This window comes from Meriones unguiculatus, chromosome 7 (genome assembly GCF_030254825.1).
Source record: "Meriones unguiculatus strain TT.TT164.6M chromosome 7, Bangor_MerUng_6.1, whole genome shotgun sequence".
NCBI lineage: Eukaryota > Metazoa > Chordata > Mammalia > Rodentia > Muridae > Meriones > Meriones unguiculatus.
In genome coordinates this window covers 59,814,462-59,832,154 of record NC_083355.1, presented here as the reverse complement: position 1 = coordinate 59,832,154, position 17,693 = coordinate 59,814,462, and the positions used below count along the sequence as shown (strand labels likewise).

General features: G+C 48.3%; 2 non-coding genes across 2 annotated transcripts; one reads left to right on the top strand and one right to left on the bottom strand.

Annotated features, from left to right (window-relative positions):
• Window positions 1-3,619: 3,619 nt before the first annotated feature.
• On the bottom strand, window positions 3,620-3,783 carry LOC132655585 (U1 spliceosomal RNA). The gene has a single exon (XR_009593378.1). It is a non-coding gene; the product is annotated as a U1 spliceosomal RNA (small nuclear RNA).
• Window positions 3,784-15,761: 11,978 nt separating this feature from the next.
• On the top strand, window positions 15,762-15,925 carry LOC132655573 (U1 spliceosomal RNA). Its single transcript, XR_009593367.1, has one exon. It is a non-coding gene; the product is annotated as a U1 spliceosomal RNA (small nuclear RNA).
• Window positions 15,926-17,693: the final 1,768 nt, after the last annotated feature.

Genomic DNA, 17,693 nt, shown 5'->3' with positions numbered 1-17,693 from the left:
ATAGAGTGAAGCCGCAGGCTACCCCGATCTCGGTGCGGCAATATCCAATGTCTAAGGACGCCCATGATGGGATCCGCCCTCACATACAGCGGCTCCTTGACCTAGGGGTTCTCAGAAGGTGCCAATCCGCCTCGAATACTCCATTGCTGCCGGTTCAGAAGCCTGGGAGCAACGACTATCAAGACCCGTACGGGACTTGAGGGAAGTTAACAAACAGGTCACAGACTTACATCCTACCATGCCAACCCATATAACCTGTTGAGTTCCCTTCCCCCTGACAGGGTTTGGTATACAGTCCTGGACCTTAAGGATGCATTCTTTTGTCTTCAAGTAAGCCCTACTGCTACACCCACACCAGTGTCGCCATAGTAGCATAAGCTACAGGGCGGGGGATATGATTTCCCCGGAAATAAGCCCCCTGGAAGGTCCCTGGCAAACTCATCCCACTTGGAAAAGAGTCCTGTTCTGAGATTTCTACGCTTCTTCAGTTGTGGCTCTGGGGCTGGAATAATGAATTATTTGATCTTTCTCTGTGACTCCTAAAACAGCACAGCTAACTTTATAAAGAAATTTATTATTAGTAGATTGTTAAAGGCTCTAATAAAAATAATAAGTTTAAAAAAGGTAATAAATTAGATTTAGTATTAATAGGCATTAAGAATAGTGGAAAAATAAAAGGCTCCTTCTTAAAAAAAAAATAACATGAGAAGTACAGCTGGCATGAGTTTACCCCTCCCTTCAGCGTCTTGTTCCTAGGGAAGATCATAAGGGAGGATGGTTGAAAAAGGTGTGCTTAGACTTTGGCAGGTATTCGATTTGGCTCCGAGGACTATTACAGCTCCTGACTTTCTTCTTCACTAGTCAGTGATAATGGAACCATAGTTAGAGGTTTTTGTTTCTTGTTTGCGTTGATCAGAAAGTTTCTAGGCAAAGATTTCTTGTGGGCACTGCCCTATGTTAAAACATAAACTTTGTATCCTTGGTAAAAGCCTAAATGTTCTGGGAAGTATGCCAATTTTAAGGTGCCTTTTGTATGAAAATACTAGCTTGACTTCAGTAAAGTTGCAGCGGAGTCAAAACCATCAAGGTGTCTCTGTCTGTCAATTCTTTGCCAAAACCGTGTCTTCCCGTCCAAAGCCTTGACCCTACCAGTCAAGACATTTTCACTTTCCAATGGAAAGATCCCGACTCCTTGGTCTCGGGCCAGCTTACATGGACTCGACTTCCTCAAGGGTTTAAAAATTCCTCTACCATATTTGATGAAGCCACCGGCTGTTGCAAGAGCTGGGTGAGCTCGGCTACAGAGCGTCGGTGAAAAAGGCCCAGCTCTGCAGGAAACAGGTCAGTTATCTGGGATATATATTGAGAGGGAAAGATGGCTATCGGAGGCTAGAAAAGAGACTGTGTTTCATATCCCCCCTCCGTGGACTACTAAACAACGGAGGGAATTTTTAGGTACAGCGTGGTTTTGCCGGCTGTGGATTCCAGGATTTGCCGAGATGGCAGCCCCTCTGTATGCCCTTACAAAGGGCAACGACTCTTTCATCTGGGGAAAGGATGAACAAGCTGCATTTGATAACAAGCTTTAATGTCAGCCCCAGCATTGGGACTCCCTGATGTGACAAAACCCTTCCATCTCTGTGTGGCCGAGAATCGGGGAATGGCCAAAAGGGGTGCTAACACAGAAAACTGGACCCTGGAAGAGACCAGTAGCCTATCTATCCAAAAAGCTTGATTCAGTAGCAGCAGGATGGCCAACCTGCCTGCGAATAGTAGTGGCAGTGGCGGCACTAGTACAACCTGACTCTGGGACAGGACCTCACCATCTATGCTCCTCATGCCCTTCAGAGTGTCCTGATCGCTGACTCACGAATGCTCGAATGACACATTACCAGGCTTTGCTCTTTAATAACCATAGAGTCACCTTTGCCCCGGCGACAGGGCTAAACCCTGCCACCTTATTGCCAGATCCAGAAATCCAGCCCCTGGAGCATGATTGTTTGCAGGTTCTAGCAGAGGAAGAGGGATGGTGAAAGGACTTGAGATTCTGGCTTTGCTCAATGCCTTGTTGCTGCCCGCCAAGATAAGCATTATTCATTGCCCAGGACATCAAAAAGAAACTTTCAGGGCAGCAAAGGGGAATAACATGGCTGATCAGGAGGCTAACGCCTGGATCTGTCTGTCTCAGTCAGTGTTCTGGTGCGGAGAGAGCCACCGTGGCCGCAGCGCTTCTAAAGGAAAACACTGAATTGGGGTCTAGTCCGTTCCTGCCGTGGGGGGAAGCGCGGTGGCACACAGGCAGAGGTGGTGCCGGAGGAGGAGCCGAGAGGGCTACAGCAGGCCCGGCGTCGGCATCTGAGACTCTCAAAGCCCAGCCCCGGTAACAGACTCCCTCCGACAAGGCCACCCCTCCTAACGGTCCCACTCCCCATGGCCAAGCATCTTGAGACAGGAGTCTGTGGGGCCATTCCTAGTCAAACCGCCACACTACCCCAACACGTCGCTCCCCTGAGCCTAGGAAGAACCTTTCTTATCTAAAACAACAATCATTGAAGCGGGCTGGAGTGATGCCCAGAGGTTAAGAGCACTGGCCGCTCTTCCAGAGGTCCTGAGTTCAGTTCCCAGCAACCTCATGGTGGCTCACCGCCATCTATAGTGAGATCTGGTGCCCTTTTCTGGTGTGCAGGGTACGCGCAGACAGAACATTGTATACAATAATGCTTTTTAGAAATCATTAAAATGTTCCCCATTGGTGGGGAGAGGGGAGTGAGGGAAGTACATGTGCTAGAGGTCAGCATCCTTGCAGGAGGAGTCCATTCGAATTCTTCAGGATTGACTTCAGCTTTAATGGAGATTGGAGAGAGGCTGGCAGAGCTCTGTGAGCCCAAGGCGAGGGAGGGAAGGAGGGAAGGAGGGAAGGAGGAAAGGAAGGAAGGAAGGAAGGAAGAAAGGAAGGAAGGAAGGAAGGAAGGAAGGAAGGAAGGAAGGAAGGAAGGAAGGACTTAGGAGGAGAAGAGCCTGAACACCAGGTCATTCTAGTTCAAAGGCTAGTAGTAGTCAGGGCTTTGTGAAAATTTCTATTAATAGTAGACGATAAAAAGCCGCGAGTGGTGGTGTGCGCGTTATTAGTCCCAGCACCCAGGGAGGCGGAGGCGAGGCAGGCGGATTGCTGTGAGTTTGAGGGCAGCCTGGTCCACAGAGTGAGTGAGTTCCACGATGTCCAGGGCTACCGGGAGAAACCCTGTCTTGAAGAACAAAACAAAGTACGTAATAAAAAGGGTGTGGTCAATTTTAGTTTCAGTACGGATGTTTCGCCTGTCTGGATGCATCCTTTGCACCACAGATAGCAGCGCCTGTGTCAGCTAGAACCTGAGGGAGCGACAGGCGTTTGCAAGCTTCCACATGTGCGCTGGGAAACCAACCCAGGTTCTCTGAAGAGCAGGTGTGGTAAGTATACTTCTCTAAAGCACTGAACATGCTGGCCTGGTCCGCTGGACAAGATTCTGGATAATCACTGGATGTTGGTGTTTCTCCAGCACACAGCAAACAGGAGATTCTGAGACACCCAGGCTCAGCAGGAGCCGAACACCCACAACCTTCTGTTTATGAACAACAAGACCAGGGGAGAGCGCGAACGCAGTCCCCCACTACCACAAATTATGCAGTCGAGTTTCCCGCATTTGGGGAAATCGCAGGGGTCAGCACATCCGGAGTGCAATGGATAAGCCTCGCCCTGGGAAAACCACCTTCGTGATCATGGTATCTCCCCTGCCAGGTAAGTATGAGTTCCACGCCCGCCCCGACCGCCCTCCCCCGACCGCCGCTCCCTTTCAACTAACGCCCACACCCGGGGCCGCCGCCCCGCCCGCGCCCCTCCACACGCGCCCGCCACGCTCGCCCCGCGCCCGACACACGCGCGCCTCACGCCCACGCTCGCCACGCGCGACGCCGCCCTCGGGATCCGCGGGACCGGCAGCCTCTGCGCGGGGCCTCATTTGCATATGCCCCGCCCCGCCCTCGCCTCCACCCGGAGGCCCTGCCAGTGTGCGCCCAACGCTAGGGCGCGCCCGGAAGGGACCCGGCCCTGAACGGCAGGACGCTCCGCGGACGGCCAGACCTCCCGGCCGGCGCGACCGCCCGTTAGACTCCGTCCGTAGGGACCGTGTCGCCATCGCGGTTTCGACTGCGTCCAACTCCCAGAAGCAGGACACGCCGGGGTGGACGCGAGCCTGTATTTGCAGCATGGGGAGGACCAAGGGTTCAGAGCCGCCCTTGGCCAGGGAGAGGCTGTGAGGCCAGCTTGGGCTACGAGGGGCCATGTCTCAGAAAGGAAAAACAGTAATCATTCGCTCATGGGGCCGACAGCTTAGCCCGGGCAAGTGCCTGCTGTGCAGGCCCGAAGTCCTTTGTTCTAGCCCCAGAATCCACGCAGGGAGATCGGGTCCGGAACGTTTTCCTCTGCCCTCCATGCGCAGACGTGGGGTAGATGATGAGAACCTGTGTGGGGGGTCGGCGGCAGGGAGAGGAGGCCAGTTACTCCTCTCCTGGTAGCCACCTGTTCTGAGTTGGAGGCCTGTAACCCAAAACTACCTGAAAGGAGCTTTGATGCTCCCAGCTCGGCATGATAGAACAACACCCGCCCGGACAAGAAAGCCCAGCATTCAGCCTTGGGACTTTAAAGGAGAATTAGGGGTCTGGGGAGGGCTGGGAGATAGAACAAGGCAACACGAAGAAGGACACCAAGTCACTGATCAACGTGCCGATTTACTGAAGGGAGAGCCAGCTATATAAAAGCAGGAGAACAGGAACTTTCTTTACTGTAACATCCATCTGCCTCAGCTGGTAGCTTGTCTGAGGATTCCCTCAAGGTTGCACGGGACCAGCTATCTGGCTGCCAGGGTTGCGCGGAGCTTGGAGCTTGCTTATCTTGTTGCCAGGAACAGAGCTCCCTAATGCAAAGCTTGCCAAGATCAGTCTTTCAGAGGCTGACTGACTGCCAAACTCAGAAGGCAAAACTTTATTTATCAGAGACCATTACTCAAGCTCAGCACCAAATATGCACTCCATTTTGGCTAATTCAAATCCACTGTGGCTTCCACATATAACCAACTCCCAACAGCAATAAACATAGCCCCAGAAAAAAACAAAAACCTATCCAACCCCCTTTATTGGATGTCATTCTCATGAATTTCTTCTATTTGAATTTTGGACACACAGAAATCCTGTTTGGGGGCCAAAGGGTGTTGGGCCTGATAAGGCCTGCTGCATCTACCTGAGCCTGGCTCGAGTTTGGAGACCTGTCCTTAGCTTCTGAATTAAGAGGTGCTGCTTCTGGGCGGAAGTGACTCAGTATATCTGCCTTAAAATCAACCCTGCCTGGTAACTGTTACGTGGAGTTTTGTCGCTGGCCCACCTCTCCTTGCACTACCTAACCTTGCCCTCTACGTCATCTTACCTCACTTCCTTAACCCTGCCCCCTGACCCAAACCTATAAAAAGGACTGTTTTATTCAATAAACTGAGTTCCTGCTTCAACAGATCTCCCTGTCCGGTGGCGTTTTATTCCCTGGGGCATCGGGGAGGTTTGGGCCATCGACACTCACCATCCCACTCAGCCATGGAGGGCATCCAGCTGGACTGTCCATCCTCCCCTCAGCTCCACCTGCCAGATATCAACCCGGCAAAAGGGAAATTGGGAAAAATGGTTGATTATGCAATCATTAATATTTGTGGTCCAGTCTTTGAATGCTGAGAAAATTCAGACTTAATAGAAGCCCTGTTTGGAACAATCTAAAATTCTGGACCAGTTGAGATTAGTAGCGTTCTTTAAAACTCTTGGGAGCAGGCTTTGATGAGAAACAGCAATTGAAGCAGTTGAGGCAGGAACAAGCAGAATTCTGGAACATGCAAGATGCTGAACAGATGTGTCAGCATCTCAGCATGCTGGAAGGATGAATTCTGTCAGGTTTGATCCAGCATCAGTGGTGTCTGATTCCTTTGTTCTGCAAACATATAATTTCTCACAAACATTATACAGTCCTAAAATTGTAAATGTTTAAGATGTGCAGGATGCACAGATCAATTAAGGTTTTCTACTCTTTGTATGAACAAAAGGCAGGCATTTTTTCATAAGCAAGTCTGGGTTATAAACCAAGCTGAACGAATTTTATCTATGCCACTTAAATCTATGCGTAATAAATTTAGAGGATATTGTAGCCCAGGATTTATTGGCCAAGTATTGTTGGAGTTATGGCTGGAGATGATTTTTTATGTCTCAGTCAGTTTCAGAGTTGTTCCCATGTGAAGGGATTATCAACTTATGTTACCTGTTCTGTTTGAACTTCTTGATTTCTCTCTTCTTGTGAGTGGCCAAGGTCTTCATGTGGTCTTCCTCTGTCATATCTGATTTTTATTAGTTTTGAAGGAACCCATAATTTCTCTTCTCCTGCACGAACATAAGCAAACCTCTTCCCCTGCGAAACACACTCCCTACTCTCCATTGTGAAGTTAGGGTGTCTTTGAAATATATAGGCTGAAATAAGTCGGCATTTTTCCTATAACCCAGTGTCTCTCCGCAGCTGCTGTGTGTTGTTCATTAACATTTAAGAAATGTAAGGTCAATAAAGCATTATGTAATCTATCTCTGGGGGTTTTAATGCCCCTCTCTGTTTGTTAAACATGTCCCTTAAAGTAAAGATTGGATCTTTCCATGAGTGCTTGACCAGTAGGATTGTGAGGTATACCTGTGACATGTTTCATCTTGTGATATGTAAAAAACCTTTCCATTTTATTAGAGACATACGCTGTAGCATTATTAGTCTTAATTTGTTTAGGAATACCCGTAACTGCCATCAACTCTAATAAATGCGTAATAACTGAATCAGCCTTTTCAGAGCTGAAGGCTGTTGCCCAGTGAAGCCCTGAATAAGTGTCTATAGTATGGTGCACATGTTTCAGTTTACCAAACTCTGTAAGATAAAGCACGTCCATTTGCCAAATTTCATTTCTTTGGTTACCTTTAGGGTTACTTCCTGCAGGTAGTGGAGTTTGGTTATATAAAGAACAAGTGGGACATTTTCTCACAACTTCTTTGGCTTGTTGCCAAAGAAAACTTTGATAGAAAACTTTTTTTTTAAACTTTTGCTGTTAATATAGTGTTTTTAAATGAAATTCTGAGGCCTCTAAAGCACTCCCTATCAATGATCAATTAATTTCATCATTGCCTGTGCCAGAGGGCCTGGTAGATCCATGTGAGATCTGATAATGTGTTACATACAATGGATTATTTCTATTTCTGATTACTTGTTGTAATTGAAGAAACAGTGAAGATAAGTCCAAATCATCCTGAATTAGATCAGCAGTTTCTTCTATTTGCAGAACTCTTTCTGCATATTGAGAGTCAGTGACTGTATTAAGAGATTCTTGAAAATCTGATAACACCAAGAGAATTGCACATAATTCTGATTTTGAACAGAATCATAAGGACTCTCAACCACTTTACTCATATTTTCTGACTCATAACCTGCCCTTTTTGATTCACTGGCATCCGTATAAAATGTAGGTGCTCGGGCTGGAGAGATAGCTCAAAAGTTAAGGGCACTGGCTGTTCTTCCAGAGTTCAACTGCCAGCGACCACATGGTGGCTCACAACCATCTGTAACGAGATCTGGTGCCCTCTTCTGGCGTGCTGGCACACATGCAAGCAGAACACTGTATACATAATAAATCTTAAAAAAAAAAATACACGGGAGATAAGGGGCCCTCCATAAACTTGTCTGCTTGCCACATAAGCTGAGTTCAGTCCCTGGAACCCTTATTTAAAACAAAAAAAGTATGAGGGGCTTCTGGGCTCACCTGAAAACGAGAGTGAATTCATAAAACATCTCGCTTTCGAAAATGCTAACCCTGCCTGCCAAGCTGCCATACGGCCATACCTCGAAGGCAAGGACATTTCTGACTATATCAATCTCTGTGCAGGCGTCAGCTCAGCGCACACTATCGGCGTAGCTGTCGGAGCTGCATTCCAGGGCCTAACTCAGAGCTCCCTTCCTAAAGCTTGTTTTAATTGCAAACAACCAGGACATTCTGCCAAGGAATGCAAGGCTGCTAAAGGTGCTGGCCACCTTCTACTCTATGTCCCCGGTGCAAAAGAGGGAAACACTGGGCCTCAGAGTGTTACTCTAGAAAGGATACTCAAGGCAATCCCCTACTAAAGCTTGGAAACTTCTCAAGGGGCCTGCTCCTGGCCCGGAATATGAGACAAACCCCTGGGGCTATAGGGTTTGTCCCCCAAACATTAACCCCTCAAGCTCAGGCAGCTCAAGCATTTCCCCCTTTCCCAAACAATCAGGCCTTTCTTCCCTCCCTTGGGCAACAGCAGGAAGCCAGGAAGCGCAAGACTGGACTTGTGTTCCTCCACCAGCACAATACTAACACCTGATATGGGAATACAGGTCCTGCATACAGGACTTTTCGGCCCTCTGCCTCCTGGTACTTTTAGACTACTTCTTGGTTGCGGTAGCTCAACTCTCCAGGGACTACATGTCTCTCCTGGAGTTATTGACAATGATTATACAGGAGAGATACAGATTCTAGCTTCTTCCACTTCTGGTCCCTTAACTATTAAACAGGGACAAATAATTGCTCAGCTGTTACTGCTTCCCCTCACCCATTTTAATCAGAAAAGCTTTCAAAAATCCAGAGGCAGCAATAATTTTGGCTCCTCGAACACTTATTGGATTCAGACAATTACTCAGGACAGACCCCTCCTCAATTTAAAATTGGACGGAAAAAGTTTTGAAGGGCGTGTAGATACTGGAGCAGATGCCACCATAATCTCACAAAAAAAATTGGCCCCTCACAGCCTCCTTAACCCACCTCAGGGGCATAGGACAGACGTCCAATCCCCAGCAAAGTTCTAAAGTACTTACATGGACAGATGAGGAAGGTAATACAGGCTCTGTTCAACCTTATGTTGTGCCTGGCCTACCCATTAATCTCTGGGGTCGGGATATTCTTTCCCAGCTAAATCTCGTTATGTGTAGTCCAAATGAAATTGTTACCCACCAAATGCTAAAACAGGGCTTCCTTCCCGGACAAGGCCTAGGAAAACGTTCACTGGGAATAAAAGAACCTATCTAGGTAATTGAAAACATTGACCTCACAGGATTAGGCAGGACAAATTTACCCTAATGGCTGTTGGCATCCCTGTACCCCGTGCAGACAAAATCACTTGGAAATCTGATGAAGCTGTTTGGGTTGACCAATGGCCTTTAACCTCAGAAAAGTTAGCAGCGGCTATGGCGATAGTACAGGAACAGCTTGCCGCTGGTCACATTGAACCTACTACTGTTCTGCCCAGTTCACGAACCCCAAAAGACCAGGAATAAACAGATTCGCTGTAAATACATGAGGTTTTTTTTTTTATTGTAAATTACAAGCTGCAGCTTGGGCCCACACACACCACCGCCGAAGCGGTAGGAGCCAAGCGCACGCGTGCCCAGGTTAGTGGGGTGATTTAAAGGTTCTGGTCCATCCCAGCATGCCCAAGGCAGGGGCAATTCCTTCCTGGCAAGCATCTATTGATCAAAATGCTACATTTTGAATCGATTGGCTATAGGAAGGTCCCCAGACCATAATGACCTGGTGTCCCTCCCTAGGGGGATGATCCAGTTTCCTAGCAACTGTATCTCTAGTGGGCGAGGAAAGAATGCAGCAAGGTGGTCCCTCCCCTCAGGGCATTACTGGACTTCTCCACCCACCTAGTTCAGGTCTTAATAATAGCTGCTAATTTATCTTTTGGTCTCTCACTACTCCTTGGGACACACCTATTTTTGTTATTAGAAAAAGGTCTGGCAAATGGAGGTTATTACAAGACCTAAGAGAAGTTAATGAAACTATGCTTACCATGGGTGCTTTACAACCAGGACTGCCTACTCCTGTAGCCATCCTGTTGGCTTTTATAAGATAGTTATAGATCTTAAAGACTTTTTTTTTTATCATCCCCCTACACCCCGAGGATAAAAAGTGCTTTGCCTTTAGCCTGCCAGTAACAAACTTCAAGTGGCCTATGCCTCGTTTCCAATGGAAAGTTTTGCCCCAAGGCATAGCCAATAGCCCGACTCTGTGTCAAAAGTTTGTAGCTCAGATTATTGATCCTTTTAGAACACTCTGGCCTTCTATTTATATAATTCATTATATGGATGATATCCTTTTAGCTGGACCTGATGGCTCATTGTTGCTTCATTGCTGTCAAAAGCTCTCACAAAAACTAATAGATTATGGTTTACAAATTGCACCAGATAAAATTCAGTTAAAAGACCCATATTTTTATTTAGAATTTGAGCTCCATCATCAAAAAATTACTACACAAAAAAATCCAGTTAAAAACTAGCCATTTAAGGACTTTAAATGATTTTCAAAAGTGAAATCCTAGGAGATATTACTTGGGTAAGGCCTTATCTTAAACTCACCACAGGGGAACTTAAACCTCTCTTTGACATTCTCAAGGGAGACTCTAACCCCTCCTCTCGTCCTCATTAACCCCTGCAGCGACACAGGCCCTTCAGGTTGTGGAAACAGCTATCCAAAATCAGGGAATTACATTTATTTCCTATAAGGAACCCCTTCTCTTTGTTGTGTGTACCTCATCCCATCATCCCATATACCCACTGGAGTATTTTGGCAATAATCCCCTGCTGTGGACTCATCTCCCCGCCTCTCCCACTAAGGTTCTTGCCCCCTATACTACCTTGGTTGCAGAGCTCATCCTTTTGGGGCACAAAGCCACCAATTTTTTTGGCAAAGATCCTGATAAAATAATACTGCCCTATTCTAAAGATCAGTTAGAATGGCTGATGCAAACTACCGATATTTGGCCCTTTGTCTGTTCTTCTTTTTCTGGGATTATTGACAACCATTATCTTGCTAATAAATTACTTCAATTTATTAAAACCCACCCTTTCATCTTCCCAAAAGTTACTTCCCCTCAACCGATATCAGAAGCACATTTAGTGTTTACAGATGGCTCCTCTAATGGGGTCGCCGTCTATACTATCAATGGAGAAACCAGTTCTATCCAAACTCCTTTTAAATGGGCACAGCTCGTAGAGCTTGTTGCTGTAGTTAAGGTTTTTCAGGTTCTAGGAAATTTCCCTTTTAATCTATACACGGACAGCACCTACATTGCCCACTCTGTTCTGCTTCTTGAAGCGGTTCCCTATATTAGACCTTCTACAAATGCTGTTCCTCTTTTTGTCAAGTTCCAGGAGTTAATTAACTCTAGAATTCTAGTCAACCCTTCTATCTTGGTTACCTCCGTGCGCACTCAGACCTTCCGGGTCCTCTCTCTGCGGGAAGTTCATGTACCGATGCTGCCACATGCTTGGCATTCCCCATTTCAGTAAACCCTGTTGAGCAGGCCAGGAAAAACCATGCCCTGAATCATTTAAATGCCCAAACGCGTCGACTGCTTTTTAAAATCACCAGGGAGCAGGCACGCCAAATTGTCAAACAATGTCCTGCCTGTGTCACTCTCTTGCCCACTCCCCATTTAGGAGTTAATCCCAGAGGCCTCATCCCAAATGACATCTGGCAGATGGATGTTACTCACTTACCCGAATTTGGCAATCTTAAATATCTTCATGTAACTATAGATACCTTTAGTGGATTCATTTTTGCCAGTCTACATACAGAAGAAGCCTCAAAAAATGTTATAGCTTATGTTTTAAATTGCCTCTCGGTTATGGGCAAACCTAAGGTTTTAAAAACGGGTAATGGTCCTGGGTACACTGGAAAAAACTTTCAGGAATTTTGCCATCAATTACAAATTAAACACACCACTGGTATTCCTTATAATCCCCAAGGACAGGGCATTGTTGAGCGTGCCCATCAAACTATTAAAAACACCCTTCATAAGTTAAAGAAGGGGGAGTTATATCCCATGAAAGGATCTCCAAGAAATATTCTTCATCATGCACTGTTCGTTCTTAATTTCTTCACCTTGGACGCCTATGGCAAGTCCGCTGCTGATCGCCTTTGGCACCCTGAAACAAATAAAAATTATGCCACAGTCATGTGGAAAGACCCCCTCACTTCCAAATGGAATGGCCCAGACCCAGTCCTTATCTGCGGTCGAGGATCAGTGTGCCTGTTTGACAGCAAGGAGGGGGCAGCCAGGTGGCTGCCTGAAAGGCTGGCAAAACAAATAGACGGCCCCTCCTCTAAAGAGCAGAAAAAATTAGAACCACCCAGAGACAAACCGTGAACTCCTGACATCCAGGGTGGCGAGGCCCCCTGAGATCCTTCTCTTTTCTTTCCAGATGAGACCACTTTGGATAATATTCCTTGGAGTGATGATGCAAAGCCAGGATGTGATTACAGACCAGAAGAACAATGTCCACCAACCCTACAAGTATCCTTGGGAAGTTTCTGGAGAATATGGTAAGGTATGTTATACACAATCACAAGTCACTTCTGATGCCGACTGGTACCCTGACATGTCCTTTCGTGCCCCTGAGTCACTCTTCACCTGTGAGCAATGGGAACTGGTAATTGGGCTCTATGCCTGCCCAGGTTATAAGAGGATTAAGGGATGTGGAGGTGCTGGAGCCTTTTACTGCGCCTCCTGGGGATGTGAAACCTCTCAGCTCTAATTGCCACAGGAAGCTGGGAACGCCTTAATAGTGATGATTACATTGTGATAACTAATACATCTACGATTAATATTAACTCCTGGAAATCACATTATTATTTGACAAATAACTGTGACAGGCTAAAATGGTCCTCAAGCTGGCAACAGCTCCAGGTCCCCATCTTGGAGCTGTCTTTCACTTCTAAAGGAAAACAAAAATCAATTCCCTGGCATAGGGGCCTCATGTGGGGCCTACACCTATATGGGTGGGCCAAGAATGGTCCAGGAGTTATCATTTACCTCACCCTAAAGAAAGAATCAGCTATTCCACCCGTAGCTATTGGACCCAATCCTGTCCTCGCACCTCCCGTTCAGATAGAACCCAGGAAGAATGATTTTCCCACACGGACAGAGCCTAAGCAAAATGTCCCTGCCTCCCCGACTCCTTCCTTTGCTGATAAGCCTATCCCCTCCTTAATTGAAGATGGGATTGACACATGCCATATTATTTTAGACCTTGTTAATCATAACTTTTTAGCCCTGAATCATACATGCCCCGAGCTTACTGAGTCCTGTTGGCTTTGTTATGATTCTGCCCCTCTCTTTTATGAGGCATTGCTGTCACTGAGGAAATCTTCTACTCCTCTGACCATTCTAAATGCAGATGGTCACAACAGGCTGAGGCTAGATTGATGCTGACTTCCGTTTCTGGCCTTGGGTTATGAATAGGCAATAGTATTCCTCAGCAATGCAGACATCTTTGTAATGTAACGATTACACCATCAAGCCATCTTCCCAATTATATCCTCCCAGGCGACAATAGCTGGTGGACTTGCAGTGATGGCCTTACTCCCTGTATATACACCCCTCACCTCAAAAACAGTCTTACTACCTTCTATGTCCTTATCCAATTAATTCCCCACCTGACTTATTATTCTGGGAAAGACTTTGCCCGGTTTTGGGACCCCGTTAATGACCATGCATTGCTTAGAACAAAAAGAGAGGCCAAAACAACTGTTACACTAACTGTCCTCCTCGGCCTCGGAGCTGCGGGTGCTGGGACAGGTATAACCTCTCTCATTCTCTCCAATAAGCATTACTCTGACCTTCGATGGACAATTGACAAAGATGTCCAGAGATTGGAGATTGGCATCACCAACTTGGAGAAATCCCCCCTCTCACTGTCTGAAGTTGTCCTACAAAATCGAAGAGGGTTAGACTTGCTTTTCCTCCAGCAGGGGGGACTCTGTGCTGCCATTAAGGAAGAGTGCTGCTTTTACACAGATTATACTGGGATTGTAAGGGACAGCATGGCTAAGGTTAGAGAGAGCTTAGAAGAGAGAAAGAGACAGAGAGAACAAGAGAAAGGTTGGTTTCAAAATTGGTTTTCAACCTCTTCCTGGCTCACCACCCTCCTTCCTTCAATCTTGGGACCCTTGGTGGGTTTCCTTCTCCTTATATCTTTCGGCCCACGGGCCATTAAAAGACTTACTGGTTTTGTGAAACAGCAAATTGACTCCCTGGCATCTAAACCCATACAAGTTCATTATCACAGACTTGATTTGGCTGACAGAGGCTTAGCTGAGCCGGAGGAAGACTGCTGATAGTCCATCACATGGGTCTTGACTGCTTGCGTTTGGCTCTCATGAGAACAGCATGAAACTCAGATAAATGCTTTCCTGGGTACCTGTAATGGGGTTCAAGATGACATTGCAAGGGGGGGGGGGCAATTGCCTACTTCCTAGTCCCCTGAGAAGCAAACCTGATTGCATAGAGGTAGGTGTCTGATTACCCCTAACACACAACCTGCTGGGGATGCCCTCAGGTGTTGATGGGTTCTTCCTCTCCTCCCCAAAAAGGCACCCACAAAGGCTGCAAAAGCCTTGGGAGGATCAGGTCACTACTTCCCCCCTCTGGTTAATGCCCACTGTCTGCAAAAGAACTCATGTTCAAAATCTACCTGCTAGCCTCTTAAATTGTTTAAGAAGGGAGGAGATGCCGGGAGCCAAAGCTATCTACGGAAGCCAAAGTCAATTAATGAGCCAAGGCTATCTACTGGAGACAAAGGTAGTTACTGAAGCCAAAGCCAAGTAGAGAGCAAAGGTCATTTAGTGGAGACCTAAAGCTATTTAGTGAAAGAGTTATCTAAGACCCTAAATCATTGGTGATAGATTGTGAGGACATCCTTTTGTTAGAGCATCCGTAAGATATCTTTAGAAACCATCCTTATGGTATCTTGCAGGTACAATATTTAACCCATGAAGGCACTCTTCCTATTTCCTGCAGCAGTAGATTAACCTTCCCCCATTCCTGCCTTCTCCCTATATAAGTTGGGTAAAAATTTCTAATAAACAAGGCTTTGATCGGACAGACTTGACCTTCATTTCTTGCGCTTCTCGTCCCTCCCCCCCATTCCCTCCAATCTCCCCTTTAGGAACCCTGTTGAAGCCCTGCAGGTCGGGGCATATCTGGCTTTTGCTTCAGCTAGAAGCAAAGGGGCTAGAACAAAGGACTTCGGGCCTGCACAGCAGGCACTTGCCCGGGCTAAGCTGTCGGCCCCGTGAGCGAATGATTACTGTTTTTCCTTTCTGAGACATGGCCCCTCGTAGCCCAAGCTGGCCTCACAGCCTCTCCCTGGCCGAGGGCGGCTCTGAACCCTTGGTCCTCCCCATGCTGCAAATACAGGCTCGCGTCCACCCCGGCGTGTCCTGCTTCTGGGAGTTGGACGCAGTCGAAACCGCGATGGCGACACGGTCCCTACGGACGGAGTCTAACGGGCGGTCGCGCCGGCCGGGAGGTCTGGCCGTCCGCGGAGCGTCCTGCCGTTCAGGGCCGGGTCCCTTCCGGGCGCGCCCTAGCGTTGGGCGCACACTGGCAGGGCCTCCGGGTGGAGGCGAGGGCGGGGCGGGGCATATGCAAATGAGGCCCCGCGCAGAGGCTGCCGGTCCCGCGGATCCCGAGGGCGGCGTCGCGCGTGGCGAGCGTGGGCGTGAGGCGCGCGTGTGTCGGGCGCGGGGCGAGCGTGGCGGGCGCGTGTGGAGGGGCGCGGGCGGGGCGGCGGCCCCGGGTGTGGGCGTTAGTTGAAAGGGAGCGGCGGTCGGGGGAGGGCGGTCGGGGCGGGCGTGGAACTCATACTTACCTGGCAGGGGAGATACCATGATCACGAAGGTGGTTTTCCCAGGGCGAGGCTTATCCATTGCACTCCGGATGTGCTGACCCCTGCGATTTCCCCAAATGCGGGAAACTCGACTGCATAATTTGTGGTAGTGGGGGACTGCGTTCGCGCTCTCCCCTGGTCTTGTTGTTCATAAACAGAAGGTTGTGGGTGTTCGGCTCCTGCTGAGCCTGGGTGTCTCAGAATCTCCTGTTTGCTGTGTGCTGGAGAAACACCAACATCCAGTGATTATCCAGAATCTTGTCCAGCGGACCAGGCCAGCATGTTCAGTGCTTTAGAGAAGTATACTTACCACACCTGCTCTTCAGAGAACCTGGGTTGGTTTCCCAGCGCACATGTGGAAGCTTGCAAACGCCTGTCGCTCCCTCAGGTTCTAGCTGACACAGGCGCTGCTATCTGTGGTGCAAAGGATGCATCCAGACAGGCGAAACATCCGTACTGAAACTAAAATTGACCACACCCTTTTTATTACGTACTTTGTTTTGTTCTTCAAGACAGGGTTTCTCCCGGTAGCCCTGGACATCGTGGAACTCACTCACTCTGTGGACCAGGCTGCCCTCAAACTCACAGCAATCCGCCTGCCTCGCCTCCGCCTCCCTGGGTGCTGGGACTAATAACGCGCACACCACCACTCGCGGCTTTTTATCGTCTACTATTAATAGAAATTTTCACAAAGCCCTGACTACTACTAGCCTTTGAACTAGAATGACCTGGTGTTCAGGCTCTTCTCCTCCTAAGTCCTTCCTTCCTTCCTTCCTTCCTTCCTTCCTTCCTTCCTTCCTTCCTTTCTTCCTTCCTTCCTTCCTTCCTTTCCTCCTTCCCTCCTTCCCTCCTTCCCTCCCTCGCCTTGGGCTCACAGAGCTCTGCCAGCCTCTCTCCAATCTCCATTAAAGCTGAAGTCAATCCTGAAGAATTCGAATGGACTCCTCCTGCAAGGATGCTGACCTCTAGCACATGTACTTCCCTCACTCCCCTCTCCCCACCAATGGGGAACATTTTAATGATTTCTAAAAAGCATTATTGTATACAATGTTCTGTCTGCGCGTACCCTGCACACCAGAAAAGGGCACCAGATCTCACTATAGATGGCGGTGAGCCACCATGAGGTTGCTGGGAACTGAACTCAGGACCTCTGGAAGAGCGGCCAGTGCTCTTAACCTCTGGGCATCACTCCAGCCCGCTTCAATGATTGTTGTTTTAGATAAGAAAGGTTCTTCCTAGGCTCAGGGGAGCGACGTGTTGGGGTAGTGTGGCGGTTTGACTAGGAATGGCCCCACAGACTCCTGTCTCAAGATGCTTGGCCATGGGGAGTGGGACCGTTAGGAGGGGTGGCCTTGTCGGAGGGAGTCTGTTACCGGGGCTGGGCTTTGAGAGTCTCAGATGCCGACGCCGGGCCTGCTGTAGCCCTCTCGGCTCCTCCTCCGGCACCACCTCTGCCTGTGTGCCACCGCGCTTCCCCCCACGGCAGGAACGGACTAGACCCCAATTCAGTGTTTTCCTTTAGAAGCGCTGCGGCCACGGTGGCTCTCTCCGCACCAGAACACTGACTGAGACAGACAGATCCAGGCGTTAGCCTCCTGATCAGCCATGTTATTCCCCTTTGCTGCCCTGAAAGTTTCTTTTTGATGTCCTGGGCAATGAATAATGCTTATCTTGGCGGGCAGCAACAAGGCATTGAGCAAAGCCAGAATCTCAAGTCCTTTCACCATCCCTCTTCCTCTGCTAGAACCTGCAAACAATCATGCTCCAGGGGCTGGATTTCTGGATCTGGCAATAAGGTGGCAGGGTTTAGCCCTGTCGCCGGGGCAAAGGTGACTCTATGGTTATTAAAGAGCAAAGCCTGGTAATGTGTCATTCGAGCATTCGTGAGTCAGCGATCAGGACACTC